Source organism: Bos grunniens, chromosome 24, assembly GCF_055505025.1.
Source record: "Bos grunniens cultivar Pamir isolate PY7600 chromosome 24, Bosgru_T2T1.0, whole genome shotgun sequence".
NCBI lineage: Eukaryota > Metazoa > Chordata > Mammalia > Artiodactyla > Bovidae > Bos > Bos grunniens.
The window spans coordinates 47,489,778-47,509,696 of NC_141188.1; the positions used below are offsets into that span (position 1 = coordinate 47,489,778).

A 19,919-nucleotide genomic window follows, 5' to 3' on the forward strand; every position below is an offset into this window, starting at 1 on the left:
CGGCTTCCCCATGAGTGTTTAAAAAACGAAGCCCCGGCTCCTTCCACTCATATTAAGCCTCTGACTTACTACCTTCAGGCCTCCCACTTTCGCTGTCCAGCCATGGGCAGCCAGGCCCTCAGGCTGTCATCCCTCAGACATCCCGGGGACTTTTCCACCTCTTGTCCCCTTGCCCCCAAAGGTCAGCTTCTCTGCACAGCTGTCCTTCAGTCACAGACATTTATTTCCGTGTTGTCTGCCAGGCCCCGAGCTGGACACAGAGGCGGCTGCGAGGAAGGTCGGCCCGAGCGCTGCCCTCCGGGCGCTGAGCCCTCCTCCTTCTCAACAGCTGTCTGCAAGCCTGTCGCCCTCCTCCCAGCTTCTCACCCACTTGGCAGCTGGTGCCACTTTCTTGTTTTGACATCTTTTCAGTTTTCTGTGTCTCCGCAGCTTAGGTGCTTAGACTTCCTCCATCCATGCCCATCCACGTATGGAGTGTGTCCACCACAGAGCAGGACAACTCGGTCAAACCCCCTCGGAACTCTCTGCTGTGTCGGATGGATGAGAAAGAAGATGCACGACGGGTGCAAAGGAGGGCAGATGTTACGAATGGAAAAGCAGCTGTGTTGATGGGCGGTGGGTGCTAGTACTGATGAGGCAACAGGGGAAATCCTCACCCTTCCCACCCTAGAGGTCCCACAGGGTCAGGCGCTGTTACACAGAGCTGTTCTTTTTTTTATTGCCATGTTCTATGGTCTTGAGAGTTCCCTGGACTGCAAGGAGATCCAACCAGTCCATCCTAAAGGAAATCAGTCCTGAATATTCATTAGAAGGACTGATGCTGAAGCTGAAACTCCAATCCCTTTGGCCACCTGATGCAAAGAACTGACTCACTTGAAAAGACCCTGATGCTGGGAGAGATTGAAGGCAGGAGGAGAAGGGGACGACAGAGAATGAGATGGCTAGATGGCATCACCAACTCAATGGACATAAATTTGAGTAAATTCCAGGACTTGGTGATGGACAGGGAGGCCTGGCATGCTGCAGTCCATAGGGTCGCAAAGAGTCGGACACGACTGAGCAACTGAACTGAACTGAACTGATGGCATATGGGCTCTTAGTTCCCTGGCCAGGCATGGGGCCATGTCCCCTGCAGTGCGAGTGCAGTCTTACCTCTAGACCACCGGGGAATTCCCAGGGCCGTTCTTTTATTTAAAAAGAGAGGAGCTTCCCTGGTGGTCCAGTGGTTAAGAATGTGCCTGCCAATGCAGTGGATACAGGGTTGATCCTTGGTCCAGGAGGATTCTACATGGTGCAGGGTAACTAAACCCATGCATCCAGAGCCCCGTCCTCTGCAACAAGAGACACCACGGCAGCACAGACCCCTCTGCTCACCGCATTTAGAGAAAAGCCCACGTGGAGTTAATGAAGACCTATCGCAGCCAAAAACAAATAGATTTTTTTTTTTTAAAGAGAGGTTAACACATACTCGTTGAAAAAGTTAAAACTGTCCTTTGCACTTATTTCCACTTTTCAATAGACTTACAGACTTTACATATAGAAGGGGTGTCACCTGATTGGAAAGAGGGACTTAACCATAGAGAGAGGAGCCACCATCACCCACCCCAGAGGCCCAGAGCAGGGCGGTGGTGGTGTGCCTCTGCGTTCACGGCATCCTTTTTCCCTGCTCCATTCTGGTTCCACGTGAAGTTGCTGCTCTGGAAATATGAGTCCCTGGAGATGGCAACACCACCGTACTTGACCCATGTGAGTCTGTGCTTGTGGGAGGCGCTGACCTGGAGTGTTGCCATCTGAACAACAGCCTTGTTGCGAGTGTTCTCTCTGAGCCGAGAGCAGTGCTGGGAGCTTTACCTAAACTCATTTCACCCTCACCCCTCACAAGAAGTTGTTTGACAGGCAAGGACGCTGAGTCTCAAGGAGGTTACAGAACTGCCCGGAGGTCACTCTGCTCGAGGGAGGCAGACCTGATCCACACCCAGATCTGTCCAGACCCCAAAGCCCTCAGTCCTGGAGACCAAGTCACTCAGCCTGCTTCCGGACGGCCTTCCAATATGGGGACATTAATTCTGTGGGATGACGCTGTGAGGCAGAACAGGGGATGTTAACTCTGGACATAGTGACCTGAATGAAATTATGAGGCCACTACAGTGAAGACGGTCAACACCACCCCTCCCTGCACTCAACCGTTCCATGGCCTCACGGCAGGTGCAGGGAGACTGCAGCAGAGGCTGCTGATGCCGGCGGGGGAGGAAAGGTCAGGGTGGTTACATGAGGGAGGGGTAGCCCAGAGCTGAAGGTTCCATCCCTCGGATCCCCCATTTCCCTCATCTAACCAGTGGTTCTAACAATAGTGTCCGCCTTACAGGGGCAAATTTTGAAAGTAACCTGCTCAGTCAGGAGAGAACAGACTAGTCAAAGCAAGGCCGTCCTGACTAGGCGCCTGCTGTCAGCCCAACCCCAGGTCCAACGATGAATCAGGTGTAAGCAATGAAGCTGAAGATGACTCAAGGCTGGGCCTCCAGGGTTTATGACAGACTGAGTAGAACTACTGATGTGATGCAGCAGTAACTCCACAGAGAGGGCAACAGGTAGACACAGTGATAGTACAGTATCTGTGAGCAAAGGGATCTTGAGAGAAATTTCCTACAGAGGCAACAGGATGTGGTTTAGACTGGGCTGGTTTTACGGAGATGAGATTTCAGGAGCTTGGAGGGCTGAGTATATAACGCACAGGAGATTCCAGGAGGCAATTCCAAGACAAGTAGGATCAGCTGTCCAGCACTTCCTGCTCCTACAGAAGGGGAAGAAGACAGCAAGCGCCCTATTTAGGGATCTAAATATGGCAGTAATAGTCAGTCAAAGTTGCTCAGTTGTGTCTGACTCTTTGCGACCCCATGGACTATAGAGTCCATGGACTTCTCCAGGCCAGAATACTGCAGTGGGTAGCCTTTCCCTTCTCCAGGGGATCTTCCCAACCCAGGGATCGAACTCAGATCTCCTGCATTGCAGGTGGATTCTTTACCAGCTGAGCCACAAGAGAAGCCCAAGAATACTGGAGACTGGGTAGCCTATCCCTTCTCCAGGGGATCTTCCCCACCCAGGAATTGAACTGGGATCTCCTGCATTGCAGATGGATTCTTTACCAGCTGAGCTACTAGGGAAGCCCAGCAGTAATAGGGTTATTAATAATTAGGATATCAAACTCCCCAGACTCCAAAAATAAGCAGTCCACTCATTGTAGTGAATTGACTTGTTGGTATCAAACAGAAGGAGCCAAGTCAGTACCTCAGAAGTCAGGGTCCTACTTCAGCATCTCTGCAGCACTGATGAGATAAGATCGTGGAGAGGCTGTTTTAAAACTGAATGTAGTGCTCACTTTGGCAGCACATACACTAAAATTGGAAGGATACAGAGATTAGCATGGCCCCTGCACAAGGATGACATGCAAATTCGAGAAGCATTCCTTATTTTTTAGTGAAAAAAAAATGTATTTGTCCTTATTCATTCATTCATTTCAGACCGACAGCTGTCATCTTAGTAGTTAGTCCTTTTCTCTTTTTCTCCTGAAAGAGCCTGGGCTCTTGTCACTACCCCCAAAACCTCTCAAATTCCCTGAGGACTAAGGAAGCAGGGAAATAAATGAATGAGATAACACACATAAACAAAATGTTTATCTGGCACATAGTATGTTCTCACTGAATTTCAAGGAGGCATGTGGTGGTAGCAGTTGAGAATGCAGGCTCTGGAGTTGGGCTGCCGGTGTCATGCCACTTTCTGAGGAGCGACCGTGGGCAGGTCACTTTACCACTGTCTGGCTCCACTTTTGTCATCTGGGGCCAAGAATACCACCAGACCCATGGAGTTCTTGTGAGAATTAGATGAATGAGTCCATTTAGATGCATAGTACAGTGTCTTGCACATAACAGGCATTCAGAGAAGTTAGCTATTATTATTATTTTATCAATCTACTCATGAAGGAATGGGAAATTCCCATGCCTGTAGGCAGGAGGCATAAATGAGTGAACTGGGGGAGCTGGAGGGCCTGATCTAAAGGGGAGACTGACGTTAAGGGAAGCATGGAACCGGCGCTGTGATTTTCAGAATGTCCTCCAGTGGAATGTCACCCCAACTCCCAGCAAGGCTCCTGAAAAGGTAAATCCCTTTGACATTTTCTCCTCAAGCCCTTATGTATTCATTTATTTCTCAAAACCCTGCTTTTAGGGAGAGCGAAGCGTTGGCCAGATCTTGAGTTGTGAGATTTCTCTTTCTTAAGCCCACCTCACCTTTCTTCCAGGTCTCGCGTCCAGCACGTTTCTTCCTCGATCCCAGACCTCAGCGAAGGGCGTCGAAAGCTCAGGGCGCGCTAGTGCAAATCCGGAGTGACTGCAAAGGTGGGATTTGGGGCGTCTTGCATAGCGCGTAGGGGGCGGAGCGGGGTTTCTCTGGGGGACTCTTGACTCACCAGCAGGTGGCGGTCTGTCTGCAAGGCGTGCAAGGTTCATCCAGAAAACTTGAACGGAATGTTGATGCCACTGCATCAGAGAGGCAAAGCCAAGTCTCCGCGAGTAGAGCCGTGGGCATCCGCGAAAAGGTGGGGAAGAGAACGGAGCGGACTTCCTTGCCGGCGTGACTCAAGGATTCAAACGCCAAGAGCTTCCTTCGGTAACGCTTCAGGAGGGGTGAGTCCTGAGCAGCGCACAGAAAAGAGAGCGCCGACTTTCTCTTAGGGCATTATCCGTGGCTTGTATTGACTGGCTTCCCGACACCCCCCGCCCCCCGGGGGCAAGACATTTCTTAGAAGGGAACTGCCTGAGCCGATACAGGGAGCGTGGGAAAACCCGGGAGGCCGATGCCCGCGCGCCAGGCGAGCTGCAGCCGGAGGAGCGTGGGGTCCGTCCCGCCAGATGGCGCTGTCTGGCTTCCTTTCGGCCTCCCGCGCTCTTCCCTAGAGGTTCCCCGTCGCAGCGGCCGCTCTAGCCGGGCGGGCTCAGGGCTCTGTGGTTCCGGGCGGAAGTGAGGCGCCGAGCGGAACGGCCTCTGGTGACATTTTCTCCGGGCGGCGCGGACGAGTGAAGGGACTTGGTGGAGGAGGCTGCGGAGGCGGTGGGGTTCGCTTTGGCCTCCCCTTGACCCCGGTGGGGGTCCTGACCGCAACCCTCTACTCGTCGCTGGAGCTTGTGCTGAGGAGAGAAGGCGACGGTGGGGCCGTCGCGTTCCTAGTCGCCGCGGCCCGGAGGGAACCGGCCAGGGGGGGCTCGGTGCGTGCCCCGACGGGGCGCGCGCGGAGCGGGCGACGAGGTGCGGGGCTGCTGCGTAGCGCAGGTGAGGCGCGACGGGGCCCAGGGCCGCGGCCCGGCTCCGGTCCGAGCCGTGGGACCCGGGCTGCTTCCCGGGGAAGCGGGGGGTCAGGTTCAGTGGGACGGGGTGCGGGCCGCGGGCGAGGTTTCTGCGGCGTTTAGGGCGCCGGGGTCGTGACGGGCAGGGCTGTCGGGCGCCGGGTCTTCAAGCCCGGAACCCGGAGGGAGGCGCGGCCCGGGTAGCGGCCGACTGGAGGGACGAAAACAGCCCGACCCCTGGCTCACTGGCTCGCCGGTGACCCTCGCGTCCTCCGGGCCCGGCGGGCCGAACCCTTCTCCCCGCTTCCCTGCCCCCGGTGGATCCCTTTCCCCGGAGGCTGGAGGTGTCGCAGCCCGTGGGCCGCGCGCGGGAGGTGGGGAGCGGCTTCGCGGCCCCGGAGTTGTCTTTCACGCAACTTTCCGGGACCCCGGGTGGCCGGGCGTAGTGGCCGCGGCGGCTTTGCCAACTCTACTGGCCCCGCGAGCCGGGAATCTGGCGCCGACACCTGCTCGGACTCCTCTGAGAGCCCGGGCGGCCGCCCCAGCACCGCGGCTGCTAAGGCCTGGGAGGAGGGAGGAAGGCTCTCTCCCGCTTGGCGCCGCCTGCGTTTTTGGGCGCTTCCACTACCTTCTTCGGTCGGCAGACGCCCCCCTGGTCAATGGGACGGATGTGTCAGTCTCCAAAATTGACCTCTTTCTGGCGTATTTGTCAACTCTGTTTAGAAAAACCCGACGAGGATGTAACCTGACCAGCCTCAACTTCATCATCATCTTTCTCTTTTCCTCAGTGGTACTTCGTACTTTGTACTTTATTTTCTTGTAGCACCGATTTCAGTGTCTTGGGGCGGCAACTCCCCACAGAACCTCAGCCCGTCATTCCTTCTCCCTTTTAAATCGTCCTCTCTGCTATCACAGAATAGATGCTCACAGGTTGAAGGAATGAACGTCCGTACCTGTTCCAGATTGAACCGCTTGAGCAGTTTGTGCTGGATGTGCTTTTGGTTTCTCGCCTGAGCTTCTGCTTTCTGAATCCTTCCACCCAGTAGGATGCAAAACCCACTGATGATGCTTTGTCAAGGTTGGGCCTTTTCATTGCAAATACATCTGGCAGTTTTGCTTAGGCTCTTGTGTAGTGTCGTCTGTTAACAGTTTGAAATTACTCTCTTTCTTCTCTTGGGATATTTTAAGGAGGGAGGCTATTAACTTTCTAATGTGGTTTTGCTGATCCTGGCAATCTGGATCCCTTCAGTAAGAACATTGCCTTTTAACAAGCATTTTTGGAGGCCTACAGTTGTTACCTGATGTCCTAAGGAGTGACAGTGTTGATCTTTTTTAGTAGGAAGTGTAATATTTTTGTTAAATAGCCTGGGTAATACAATACTTACTTGAGTGCTTTATGCACAGTAAATATAAAACTAGGAATTAAATTTGAATTCAGGAAACTTATGATGAAATTTACTGTGATGACCTATATGCTACTTTATGAAGAGCTTTAGTGAAATTTCATGCAGTTTCGTAAAATGAGAAATAAAGACATTTCTAAATCATATTCTTTCAGAGTGCTTTTCAGTACCACTGTAATCTTGACATGTGAAACCATACCTTTTATATAATGTTAACAAAGTGGTTAACTTCAAAACATAAAATAGGAAAGGAGAAACTTCAAGGTAATTATACCTGAAGTGTCAGCTAAATATGATTTCTTAATGGGAAAATTTTTTTTCTGACATCTTATTTGTGAAAAATAGGATGGACTAGATTTTGGGACTGGAAACTTTCTCTGTTGTTAGCTTCATATTAAGCTCATAATGTTACATTACTGACTAATTCAGTTTGTATTATTCTTAAATGCATTTATGAAAGAGTGTCATAAATGCTCTTTGTTTTATAGTTTGCATGATTAAAGATAGATTTACCTTTAGATTCTAATTTAATGAGGTTCTGAGAGAACTGAGTGCTCAGTGTTTGTTCTTCAAAGGTTCTGTTTCATATGTGACATTACCCTTGTGTGTATGACTAGTAACTTCTAGGGGGTTGTATAGTTACTCATTATTCAAGGGGTTGTTTTGCTGGGATCTTCAGTCTTATGGTTTTATTTTGATGTGTGCATGAACAGAGTTGACATATGGGCACTTAGAATGTTTTCTTTGTTTTGAAAGTTTGGAAGTGATACATGTATGCGTAGACACAGACACACACACACATGGGCTTCCCTGGTGGCTCAGTAAAGAATCCGCCTGCAATGTAAGAGACCTGGGTTTGATCCCCGGTTGGGAAGATCCCCTGGAGAAGGGCATGGCAACCCACTCCAGTCTTCTTGACTGGAAAATCCCCACGGACAGAGGAGCCTGATGACTATAGTCCATAAGATCACCAAGAGTCCCACATGACTAGGCGACTAAGCACACACACATACATACACACTGGAGACTGAGACCGTATGTTTGTAACTTTGACAAATGATCTTAGACCTTCCTGATTTTCTTGCAAGTAACTGGCACCATGAAAACAGTTTATATTCATATTTACTGAATTGGCAGTAATTGAGAAAATCTGTAAAAGGTGAAAAATGCTGTACTATTAATGTGTTTTCTTTTGAACCACACTGATTTTGGTATTCTGTATTATTTTTATTAGGGCCAAATAAACTTTGCTGTGTAAGTAAAAATGAATAGACATTGGTAATTGAATAAAAAGCTATGAGACTGTAGAAGAGGGGAAAAGCCATTGTGAAAACAGAGACCAAACATTCAGATGGGACCTCTTCATTCTCCCAGCACCAATTTATTGGTCGCTTGCTGTGCGCCAGTAGTGCTCTCGTTGCTGGTGCTCGGTGAGTGTGACTGGCAGGCCTTGATGCTAAAGAAACTTAAATTTTTTTTTTTTTTCCTAGGCTTACAGTGCTGTTCTCGGTGTTGTATCTTCTGTAAATTTGGTCAAATGAGTAGTGATATGTATCCATCCTTATGGTGTTACAGGGTACGTTCACTACCCTAAAAATGCTCTGTCTGTCCATCTCTCTATCCCACCCAACCTCCAACGACTGGCAGTCACTGATCTTTTTACTGTTACCACTGTTTCACATTTTCCATAATGTCATATAGTTGGAATCATACAGTATGTAGACTTTTCAGATTGGCTTTGACTTAATAATACATATTTAAGCTTCCTCTTTGTCTTCATGGCATAATATTTAGGTTGGTGCAAAAGTAATTGTGGATTTACATTGTTGAACTTTGCTATTTGATATTGGCATACATTCTTAAATAAATGTGGTTATATTATACATCATTTAAAAATTTTTATTTGTTTGTTTATTTGGCTGTGCCAGGTCTGGTATGTATGTGTCATCTGGTTCCCTGCCCAGGGACTGAACCCCGGCCCCCTGCAGTGGGAGCTGGGGAGTCTTAGCCACTGGAACCACCAGGGAAGTCCTGTTACACATCATTTTAATGGGTATTTTTCACTTTGTTTTTTTGCTAATGACTTATTACTTGCTGTTTACTTTATATTTACTTTAGACCATGGAAATGATTTTAGACAAAAAGCAGATTAGAGTGATTTGTTTATTCAAGTTCAAAATGGGTTGTAAAACAGTGGAGACAACTTGCAACATCAACAACGCATTTAGCCCAGGAACTGCTAAGGGACGTACATTGCAGTGATGGTTCAAGAAGTTTGCAAAGGAGATGGGAGCCTTGAAGATGAGGATGTGGTGGCCGGCCATCCAAAGTTGACAGTGACCAATTGAGAGCAGTCATCAAAGTTGATCCTCTTACAACTACATGCTGCTGCTGCTGCTGCTAAGTCGCTCAGTCGTGTCTGACTCTGTGCGACCCCTTAGACGGCAGCCCACCAGGCTCTGCTGTCCCTGGGATTCTCCAGGCAAGAACACTGGAGTGGGTTGCCATTTCCTCTCCATGAGAAGTTGCCAAAGGACTCAATATCAGCCATTCTGTGGTCATTCAGCATTTGAAGCACATTGGAAGGGTGAAAAACCTCGATAAGTGGGTACCTCATGATCTGACTGAAAATCAAAAAAATCATTGTTTGGAAGTGTCATCTGCTCTTATGCTGTGCAACAGCTATGAACCATTTTTTGATCAGATTGTGGTGTGTTACGAAAAGTGGATTTTATATAACAACTGGCAACAACCAGCTCAGTGGTTGGACTGAGAAGAAGCTCCAAAGCATTTCCCAAAGCCCAGCTTGCACCAAAAAATAGTCATGGTCACTGTTTGGTGGTCTGCTGCTGGTCTGATCCACTACAGCTTTCTCAGTCCTGGCGAAACCGTTATATTTGAGAAGTATGCTCAGCAAATTGATGAGATGCGCTGAAAACTGCACCTGCAGCCAGCACTTGTCGGCAGAATGGGCCCAGTTCTTCACAACAGTGCCCGACCGCATGTCGCATAACCAGTGCTTCAAAAGTTGAACAAATTGGGCCACAAAGTTTTGCCTCATATGCCATATTCACCTGACCTCTTACCAACTGATTACCATTTCTTCAAGCATCTAGACAACTTCTTGCAGGGAAAATGCTTCCACAACCAGCAGAAGGCAGAAAATGCTTTCCAAGAGTTAGTTGAATACTGAAGCATGTATTTTTACACTGTAGGGACAGACTGATTTGTTGGCAAAAATGTGTTGATTGTAATGGTTTCCAGTTGATTAATAAAAATGTGTATGAGCCTAGTTATAATGATTTAAAATTCATGGTCTGAAACTGCAGTTACTTTTGTACAAACCTAATCCTTTCTTTATAGTGTTGAATACTATACTTTTGTCTGAATTCACCACCTGAAGGTTGGTAGGTTGAAGAAAACATACACATTTAAACTTGGAACTGGAAATAGATTTCCAGGTGGACATTCCAGGCTAGGGAACAGCCTAAGCAAAGTTGTGAGTATCAGTGATTTTGGATGGTGTGGCCAGTGATTTCATTGAAACTGCTTGCCTTACTCTTCAGAACTCATGATTGAACTTAGGGAAGTAAACAGTGTTTCCTGCTTCTGTGTGGGCAGTTTCTTTTAGCAGAAGTGAGATTGATGTTCAGTCACTTTTCACATCGGCTTACAGGTCCTTGTGGTAAAAGAAAGGGACAAGGTGAAACTACAATTACCTTGTTTGTCTTACTCTCTCGTATTTCTAAACTGCCAGGAGAGAGAATATGTATTATATATATTATACACATTTATCATAGCATTTTAATAGAAGTGAATAATAGTAAATATGATTTTAAAATAATTTGCAGTGTGTGTTATTTATTGAACTGTGTATGTGATTTACAGCATTGTATTAATGTCTGTTGTACAGCAAAGTGATTCAGCTCTGTACAGGTATGTGTGTGTGTGTATACATTCTTTTTATATTATTTTCCACAATGATTTATCACAGGATATCCAGTGTAGTTACCTGGGCCATCCAGCAGGACCCCATTGTTCATCCATTTCGTATATGCTAGCTTGTATTGCATAACCCCACTCTCTTTCCATTCCCCTACTTGTCTTGTTCCTGGCAACCACAAGTCTATCCGTTAATAGGGTTTAAGTTTTGTTTCTATTCTCTTTCATGTCTTTATTCAAAATAGATACCTCATACCTCTTTGTTCAGATTCTGTCACTTGAAATAGCCAATAGATAGATGATGCAAGTCCTGAGTTATTAATTTGACTTTATTTACTTTTAAAACTACTTGGATGAGTATTTTCTAGTTGTGCTGTGAGCTTAGTTGCTCAGCCGTGTCCAACTCTTTGCGACCCCATGTACTGTAGCCCGCCAGGTTCCTCTGTCCACGGGGATTCACCAGGCAAGAATACTGGATTGGGTTGCCATGCCCTCCTCCAGGGGATCTTCCCAACCCAGGGATCGAACCCAGGTCTCCCACATTTCACGTGAAGATTAATCAAAAATAGAAATCTGTCGGCAGAACTTAATTTGAGGGTGGGGCAGTTATACCTGGTTAAACTAAAAACCCATTTTCTGAGCACTCAGGCACCAGGTGGAGATGGGCACAAAAATAAAAGAAATTTATGCTGAAGGAACTCAAATCTAGGGAACCAGATGATTTCTGTTTCTTTCCTGCTCTAAAATGTGGAGAAGAAAAGCAGGCTGTAGGAGAAAAAAAGTATTGGATAACCAGACAACTAGTGTATGGAGTTAGTATTTTCATTTATAAAATAATTTAAAATCGGATATTGGAAAATGATTTTTTCTTAAACGGGTCTGTAAGAGTAAAAGAAAATGATTGGAGACTTGAATTTTCTTTTTCGTACTGCCAGTTCGTGTACCAAATACTTTTTTCTCTGCCTGGACTTAAAGTCCATGTATTGGTAAATTTGTTCTGATTGTTGTTCAAAGAGCAACAAAATTAAATGTTAGATCTTGTTTATTTGCAGCAGCCATTCCCAAGAATGTGGATAAACTAGGATTGTGTTTAGGTAAGACAAATTCAAGTTTTCATTAGCATGGTTAACATTCTGGAAACCAGGTACTGACCAAAGGAATCAGTAGAAGTTATTTTTTTACTGAGTTGTTTGGCTTAAAAAAATAGCTTCTATGATGTCCAGAGTCAACGTTTTGTTAGGTGTGTTAAAATTAGAGAAAGATATTGTTGAGGATGGGGAAGTTGGGTGTGGACTAAAATTCTAGGAAAACAGGACTGTTTTCTTTTCTGTACTAAGAACAAGAACCTCACGTGGTCAAGATTTTAAGCAGTATCCTGTCTGCCTTAGTTTTAACCTAGCATAGAAGCATAGTTTATTCTTAAATCAGCATTGTATCATCAAGGGTTCCCCATTATTTATCTCTACTGTTTGCTATGAGCCTGAGGGCATGATAGGTTTTTGGCAATATTTAGGGGACCTCAGGTCCCAGCGTGTGGTAACCCATCTTTATTTGTATCCTCTTCTGAGGGAGATAGAAAATGGCCAGAGCAGAAATCTTGGAGGAAATCTAGAACCTGTGCTTTAAAATTGTTCTTGATTTACACTAATAGTGCTTATGAGTACTTAGAGGGTCTGTTAGCGCTGGTGCATTCTTTACATTTGATAACTTCCTTGGCTGCTTTCTGGATGCTAGTTTATTCACAGCACTGCTTCTGGGCCAGATGCATGTCAGTGGTGGTAGTATCTGCAACATGAAGTGATTTGAGCAGCCATTATCACTTGGGGCCTATTTATAGAGCTTATATCAGTGGAGAAGAGGTTGGCTGGCAAGCAAGTAAAGCTACTCTCTTCCCCTGGTTGCAATCTCATAATTTATTTTTCAGTTCCGAGTAGGCCAGATCTATTCAGCTGCATTAATTTTTAGTGTTCCTTTTCTGCACTCTAGCCCTTTTGTACTCTAGTGTGTTTTAGTCACATTCACTCTTGAAGGAAAAAAAAACCGAATAACTTATCACACTGAAAAATAGTTAGCAGTACTTCTTGATAGCATCTGCTATTCAATGTTCAGATTTCTCCTATCTCATAAGTGTGTTTTTACAGTTATTCAGATCGAGTCCAGTAGGTCTCTGCATTGTGTTGTAATCTATAGGTATCACCACCCCCCCCCCCCCCCGCCCCTGCCCACCCCCATTTCTTTTTCCTGGACAATTATTTGTTGAAAAAACAGGAGCCTTCCCACAGTTTGAATTTCCAGTTAACATTGCTGTAGTGGTATACCAGTCTCCTGTGTTTCTTGTTAATTGATACTAGGTTTAAAGGTTGAGTAGATTTGGTTTCTGTAATATATTATCTCTTTTCTCATTTTTTCTTTGAGGGGGCAAAAATATTTTCTAGGTGATGCTGCATACTTGCAGCAGGAGGCACTTAATGTTTGGGTCTCTGCAGTGTTAGCAGCTGATAGTGCTCATTGCCCATTACTTACTCACAGTTCTTTACTCTGAATGCCTTACATCATTCCCAGTTCTGAGTCCTTATACTCGGTCTTGCTTATAGTTATAGCCTCTTCAACCTTTTTCTTTTGAGAGCTGAGGGAAAGGAAGAGATGAGTTGCTGTGTAGAAAGGGTTGTTTCCACTGTACTGTAATTCTGTGGATGTTTTTATTTCAATCTTGATCTTTTTAAAATAAATGCATTTATTTATTTATTTTGGCTGTGCTAGGTCTTTGTTGCTGTGTGAGCTTTTCTGTAGTTGCAGCGAGCGGGAGCTGCTCTCTGGTTGCAGTGCGCAGACTTCTCATGGCAGTGGCTTTTCTTGCTGCAGAGCATGGGCTCTAGGGCATGATGGCTTCAGTAGTTGCGACGTGTGGGCTCAGTAGTTGAGGTTACTGGGCTCTAGAGCACAGGCTCAGCAGTTGTGACACATGGGCTTAGTTGCTGTGCAGCATGTGGGACCCTCCGGGACCAGAGATCAAACTCGGGTTTCCTTCGTTGGCGGATGGATTCTTTACCACTGAGCTGTGAAGGAACGCCAGTCTCGAGTTTTGATTTCTGCACTGTCCACATTATCTGTGCTACAACTTCTCAGTGGAAAAGCTTACCCCAAATCCTGACAAATAATTGAAAGAAGTCCTTCAAAAGCAAAATTTATTTTGAGATATTGGTACTTAAGAATACTGTTGTCATTAGAGTATGTTAGTATTTATGTATATAAAATAGAAAAGAGATTAATTCTTCTATTTTAAATGATTTGGGAACATCACTGTTGTAGTAGAATGTCTTCTAAGAACTAAATATCTGGAGAGAGGGAGTTTGATTTTGATTTTTAGTAAAATACTGTTTTTTACGTTGTTTGCATTATGTGGCTTAAGATGCTTAATTTCATGGTGTCTGGTTTTGCATCCTTATAAATATACACCCACTTTATATAGTGTTCGAAATGTAAGGGAGCAGCTTTACTAGGCTGTTGGCAGTTGTGTCTGTTTTGTCTATTTTATCTGGAAAGATAAAATGAAAATTACTCTATTAGAAATAATGCTGATTCTATGTAATTTTTTTTAAACTTCTCTTTTATTTTTAATTTATTTTTGGCTGCGCCATGCAGCATGTGGAATCTTACCACCCTGACCAAGGATCAGACCCATACCCCTTTTAGAGGAAGCATGGAGTCTTAACCACTGGACAGGAGACGCAGATTTGTTCCATGGTCTGGGAAGCTCCCACATGCAACTAAAACCAAAAGCCTATGGTCCATAACTGCTGAGCCTGTGCTCTAAAGCCCAGGAGCCACAACTACTGAGCCCATGTACCACAACTACCGAAGCCAAGGGCGCTAGAGCCCTTGCTCTGCAACAAGAGAAAGCACTGCAGTGAGAAGCCCCAGCACCGCAGCTAGAGAGTAGTCCTTGCTTCTGCAACTAGAGAAAAGCACACACAGCAGCAAAGACTTGCCAACACAGACATAAATAAAGTAAAATAAAAACCCAAACCAGGCAAAGCTTCAAAACACTTCAGGGATTTTAATAAAAAAATTTCTAGGTATAGAGTAGGCAAAGTTTGACAAAGACCCAAGAGTGGTTTTAAAGACACATGACTTGATTTGTCAAGATTTTTTTTTTTTTTAAACCTTGATTCCAGTTACATATTAGGGAAGTTCAGTTCAGTTCAGTCGCTCAGTCATTTCCGACTCTTTGCGACCCCATGAATCGCAGCATGCCAGGCCTGCCTGTCCATCACCAACTCCCGGAGTTCACTCAGATTCACGTCCATCGAGTCGGTGATGCCATCCAGCCATCTCATCCTCTGTCGTCCCCTTTTCCTCCTGCCCCCAATCCCTCCCAGCATCAGGGTCTTTTCTAATGAGTCAACTCTTCTCATGAGGTGGCCAAAGTACTGGAGTTTCAGCTTCAGTATCATTCCTTCCAAACAAATCCCAGGGCTGATGTCCTTCAGAATGGATTGGTTGGGACTCCTTGCAGTCCAAGGGACTCTCAAGAGTCTTCTCCAACATCACAATTCAAAAGCATCAATTCTTCAGTGCTCAGCCTTCTTCACAGTCCAACTCTCACATCCATACATGACCACAGGAAAAACCATAGCCTTGACTAGGTGGACCCTTGTTGGCAAAGTAATGTCTCTGCTTTTCAATATGCTATCTAGGTTGGTCATAACTTTCCTTCCAAGGAGTAAGCGACTTTTAATCTCATGGCTGCAATCACCATCTGCAGTAATTTTGGAGCCCCAAAAAATAAAGTCTGACAGTTTCCACTGTTTCCCCATCTATTTGCCATGAAGTGATGGGACTGGATGCCAAGATCTTCGTTTTCTGAATGTTGAGCTTTAAGCCAACTTTTTCACTCTCCACTTTCACTTTCATCAAGAGGCTTTTGAGTTCCTCTTCACTCTCTGCCATAAGGGTGGTGTCATCTGCATATCTGAGGTTATTGATATTTTTCCCGGCAATCTTGATTCCAGCTTGTGCTTCTTCCAGCCCAGTGTTTCTCATGATGTACTCTGCATAGAAGTTAAATAAGCAGGGTGATAATATACACCCTTGACGTACTCCTTTTCCTATTTGGAACCAGTCTGTTGTTCCATGTCCAGTTCTAACTGTTGCTTCCTGACCTGCATACAGATTTCTCAAGAGGCAGGTCAGGTGGTCTGGTATTCCCATCTCTTTCAGAATTTTCCACAGTTTATTGTGATCCACATAGTCAAAGGCTTTGGCATAGTCAATAAAGCAGAAATAGATGTTTTTCTGGAGCTCTCTTGCTTTTTCCATGATCCAGCAGATGTTGGCAATTTGATCTCTGGTTCCTCTGCCTTTTCTAAAACCAGCTTGAACATCAGGAAGTTCGAGGTTCACATATTGCTGAAGCCTGGCTTGGAGAATTTTGAGCATTACTTTACTAGCATGTGAGATGAGTTACTACTACTTAAAAAATGAGTTAGAAGGAGATGCAAGCTATAATCTGTTTCATAGCATTACTGTCTTGAAAGGAGGAAATTCTGTTATCTTAGAGTTCAGTTCAGTTCATTTCAGTCCAGTCGCTCAGTCGTGTCCAACTCTTTGCGACCCCATGAATCGCAGCATGCCAGGCCTCCCTGTCCATCACCAACTCTCGGAGTTCGCTGAGACTCACGTCCATCGAGTCAGTGATGCCATCCAGCCATCTTATCCTCTGTCGTCCCCTTCTGCTCCTGCCCCCAATCCCTCCCAGCATCAGAGTCTTTTCCAGTGAGTCAACTCTTTGCACGAGGTGGCCAAAGTACTGGAGTTTCAGCTTCAGCATCAGTCCCTCCAATGAACACCCAGAACTGATCTCCTTCAGAATGGACCGGTTCCATCTCCTTGCAGTCCAAGGGACTCTCAAGAGTCTTCTCCAGCACCACAGTTCAAAAGCATCAATTCTTCGGTGCTCAGCCTTCTTCACAGTCCAACTCTCACATCCATAGGTCACCACTGAGAAAACCATAGCCTTGACTAGGTGGACCTTTGTTTGCAAAGTAATATCTCTGCTTTTCAATATACTATCTAGGTTGTTCATAACTTTCCTTCCAAGGAGCAAGTGTCTTTTAATTTCATGGCTGCAATCACCATCTGCAGTGATTTTGGAGCCCCCGAAAATAAACTCTGACACTGTCTCCACTCTTTCCCCATATATTTGCCATGAAGTGATGGGACCAGATGCCATGATCTTCATTTTCTGAATGTTGAGGTTTAAGCCAACTTTTTCACTCTTCTCTTTCACTTTCCCCTTTTATTTCCTCTTCACTTTCTGCCCTAAGAGTGGTGTTATCTGCATATCTGAGGTGATTGATATTTCTCCCGGCAATCTTGATTCCAGCTTGTGCTTCTTCCAGCCCAGCGTTTCTCATCTTAGAGTTACTGTATCTTAGAGTTAGCTACATTCTTATTGGTGGTCACATGACTTTTAAGTTTCATCTATGTAAGAAGTAAATATTTTTAACAAAAATATAGAAACAGACCAATTGCTTTGATTTTTAGTGCTGGGAAAGTGCATCATTTTTGAATCATAAATTCGGTAATAAAAGTGTGTAGTTGAATATATAAACTGTAAGACAGCTAACAGTATTTGGATTTTCAGGCTGAGCCTATTTTAAAAAAAGAAGTTTAAAAAACTGTTTTTAGGGACTTCCTGGTGCCCCAGGGAAGCACCACTTTCACTGCTGTGACCCTGCATTCAATTTCTGATCGGACAGTGCTGCCAGATAAAAAATAAAAATTTGTTTAGACTAGATTGCAATGAAACTAAACTGCATCTCCTTGGCTTAATAGATCCTTTTCTCTCCTTTATTGGCATAGTTTTTACTTTAATAGATTAACCATTTGGTACAGTGGGTGAAAAACTACCATTTTCTTCATATGAAGATAACAAAGAAATGGTGGTTGTGTGGTTTCTATAAAATCTATCAAAATGATGGATGTTTTGATTTTAGGGAAGGCTATCAAAGGAGCAGTCTTGTTTACTTTCTTAAGTGCAAAATGTAGATATATCTTGTTATGCAAAAGATGGATTCTTATACATTCGAGGGAAAAACAAATGATGCAGTGGCTTGGTGTTTTTTGGTGGGCTGAGCCACACCACGAGTAGGGTCCTAGTTCCCTCAGCAGTGATGGAAACTGTGCCTCCTGCAGTGGAAGCAGAGTCCTAACCACTGGACTGCCAAGGAATTCCTGGTGTGTGTTCTTTAAATATTACTAGCTTGTAGTAATTGAGTAATAGATGTAAGCAAAGATATGGCATGTATTTGCATATCTGGTGGCTACTTTTTGGGAAAAAAATTCATTTCTAAAGCCTTGTATCATTATTATGTATATTTTAAAGACACGTGCTATGCTAATGGTGCATTTGTAGTTAAAAGTCAGCGCTGAATTAACTGCACAGCAGCAGTTTGTCCTTAAGAATTTCAGAGTCTTTTCCAGTGAGTCACCTCTTCGCATGAGGTGCCCAAAGTACTGGAGTTTCAGCTTTAGCATCATTCCAAATGTGTGTGTGTGTGATGGGTGATCTTTTTGGCTGCCCAGAAGCAGGTCATCTACAGATGGTTTAGCAACAAAAACCAAATTTTGAATATCAGACTTCAAATATATTACAAAAATATGTTTTAAAAGGAATCTGTATTAAAACTTTATCTTTTAAATATAACCTACTTTATCTTTTGTAAATATCCAGGTGTTCAGAATTTTTTTTTATTTTGGTTAAAGGAGACTACTTGTGTAGCATGATGTAGTCTTAGGTTGAGAAGCAGGTTGGAAATTCAGAAACTGTTCTAAATATATCTGTCTAAATATATCTAAATATAACTTGGCCATTGACCTATATATTCTTTTCTTAGAAATGAGGATTATACATTTCAGGTTAACTATGAACAGTAATTAATAAAAATAATTAAAATGTTCTGAAACCCTAAATAGAATTGTTTAGATGAGTTGTCAGTGTGGCTAGATCCCTTATTCTGTGTATCTTTAAATTACAGCTTTTATAAAAGCCTACCAATACACAATAAAACATTTATGAATTTCTTTTTTTACATATATTTGTTATTTTGTTAATGGAGTCCTGTGACTCAAAGTACTTTGATATTCACTGATATGGTTTTCTAAAACTGTCTGATTATTCAGGCATCAAGCATTTGCTAAAGGATATCAGTATCCTCTTACAATATGTAAGGTTTTTGAGTTTGGTGAGCAAGTCAGAAAGTATACTATTACAGTTGTATCAACGGAAAGTCTACGATTGAAATTGCAGATTACTTGGGAAGGAATCTGTGTTCCTGAGATTAGAGCTGAAAGCAGTTCTTTGTTGAAGAAAGAATATCAATAGAATATTTATGAAGTAACTACCAGTTTGTTTTTAAAAATCATTAGTGACTGAAAGAAACCTTATTTTAGGAAGTTTTTCAAATGAAATTTCCTTTATCTTTTACAAATATTCCTTGAAACTTTCTGAAAGCCTCAGGAGGCCTTAGCTAATTCATGGTTGAGTATTTTATGTTGTGGCCAAAATCGACCAGCAGCACTCGTAGTGCCGCTTAGAGGCGTTGGTTTTCTGATGCTGAGAAGCACAGGCCAGAGTAATGCAGTTTGTGCTCATGTTACCTTTTCCATGAAGTCTGTGTAAGCAGAGCCACTGACTGCAGTGGTTTTCTGGATGCTGTGACCCTAGTTTCTGTGGAGATGCTTATGCAGAAGATGACTGTACGTGTGTGTGTGTCACCATACGGATTTTTTAAAAAAGCAAAAATGAGCCCTGATAGGTTCATTTAACTGTGATCAGTCCAGTGTACAACTGGCCTAGTTGAGTCTGGGAGCTCATTTGATATTATCTGAGCACTATTTTTCTATTTTTCTTTCTCACTCTTTACTGCTGTTTTTTGTGGGCTTCATTTCCAGCCAGGCATTCCTCTCATAAGGACATAGTTGGCCCTCCTAGCAGCTCTAAGCCCACAAATTTCCTCAGCATTAATTTAAAAAATTAATAGACTATTTTTAAAGCAGTTTTAGGTTTGTAGAAAAGTTTAGCAGAAAGTACAGAGAGTTCTTTATGCCCCCCTCCTCCAGTTTCTTGTTATTAACACTTTGCATTAGTTTGATGTTTATTGTTTATTACAATTGATGAGCTAACACTGATATGTTATTAAAGTTCAGATTTGTATTACAGCTCACTCTGTGTTGA

At 44.2% G+C, this 19,919-nt stretch overlaps 1 protein-coding gene, 1 long non-coding RNA gene and 1 other non-coding gene across 11 annotated transcripts in view; 2 read left to right on the forward strand and 1 right to left on the reverse strand.

Moving 5' to 3' along the window:
• Positions 1-1,426: 1,426 nt before the first annotated feature.
• Positions 1,427-4,602, reverse strand: LOC147346213 (uncharacterized). The gene is made up of 4 exons (XR_015154028.1): positions 4,463-4,602; positions 4,284-4,383; positions 3,286-3,392; positions 1,427-2,791 (listed from the first exon to the last, which is right to left on the reverse strand). It is a non-coding gene; the product is annotated as an uncharacterized LOC147346213 (long non-coding RNA).
• ARK2N (arkadia (RNF111) N-terminal like PKA signaling regulator 2N) overlaps positions 1,614-19,919 on the forward strand; it is an 89,106-nt gene continuing 70,800 nt past the window's right edge. For 5 of the 9 annotated variants that reach the window (XM_086373362.1, XM_086373366.1, XM_086373370.1 and 2 more), the window contains exon 1: positions 5,006-5,322. The gene's annotated coding sequence lies outside the window, so the exon portion shown is untranslated. Of the gene's footprint in view, positions 1,747-4,294; positions 4,392-4,466; positions 4,680-5,005; positions 5,323-19,919 lie in introns of those variants that run through there. The other 4 variants (XM_086373363.1, XM_086373367.1, XM_086373364.1 and 1 more) reach the window with 4 other exon arrangements.
• LOC147346215 (U6 spliceosomal RNA) lies at positions 3,369-3,472 on the forward strand. The gene has a single exon (XR_015154201.1). It is a non-coding gene; the product is annotated as a U6 spliceosomal RNA (small nuclear RNA).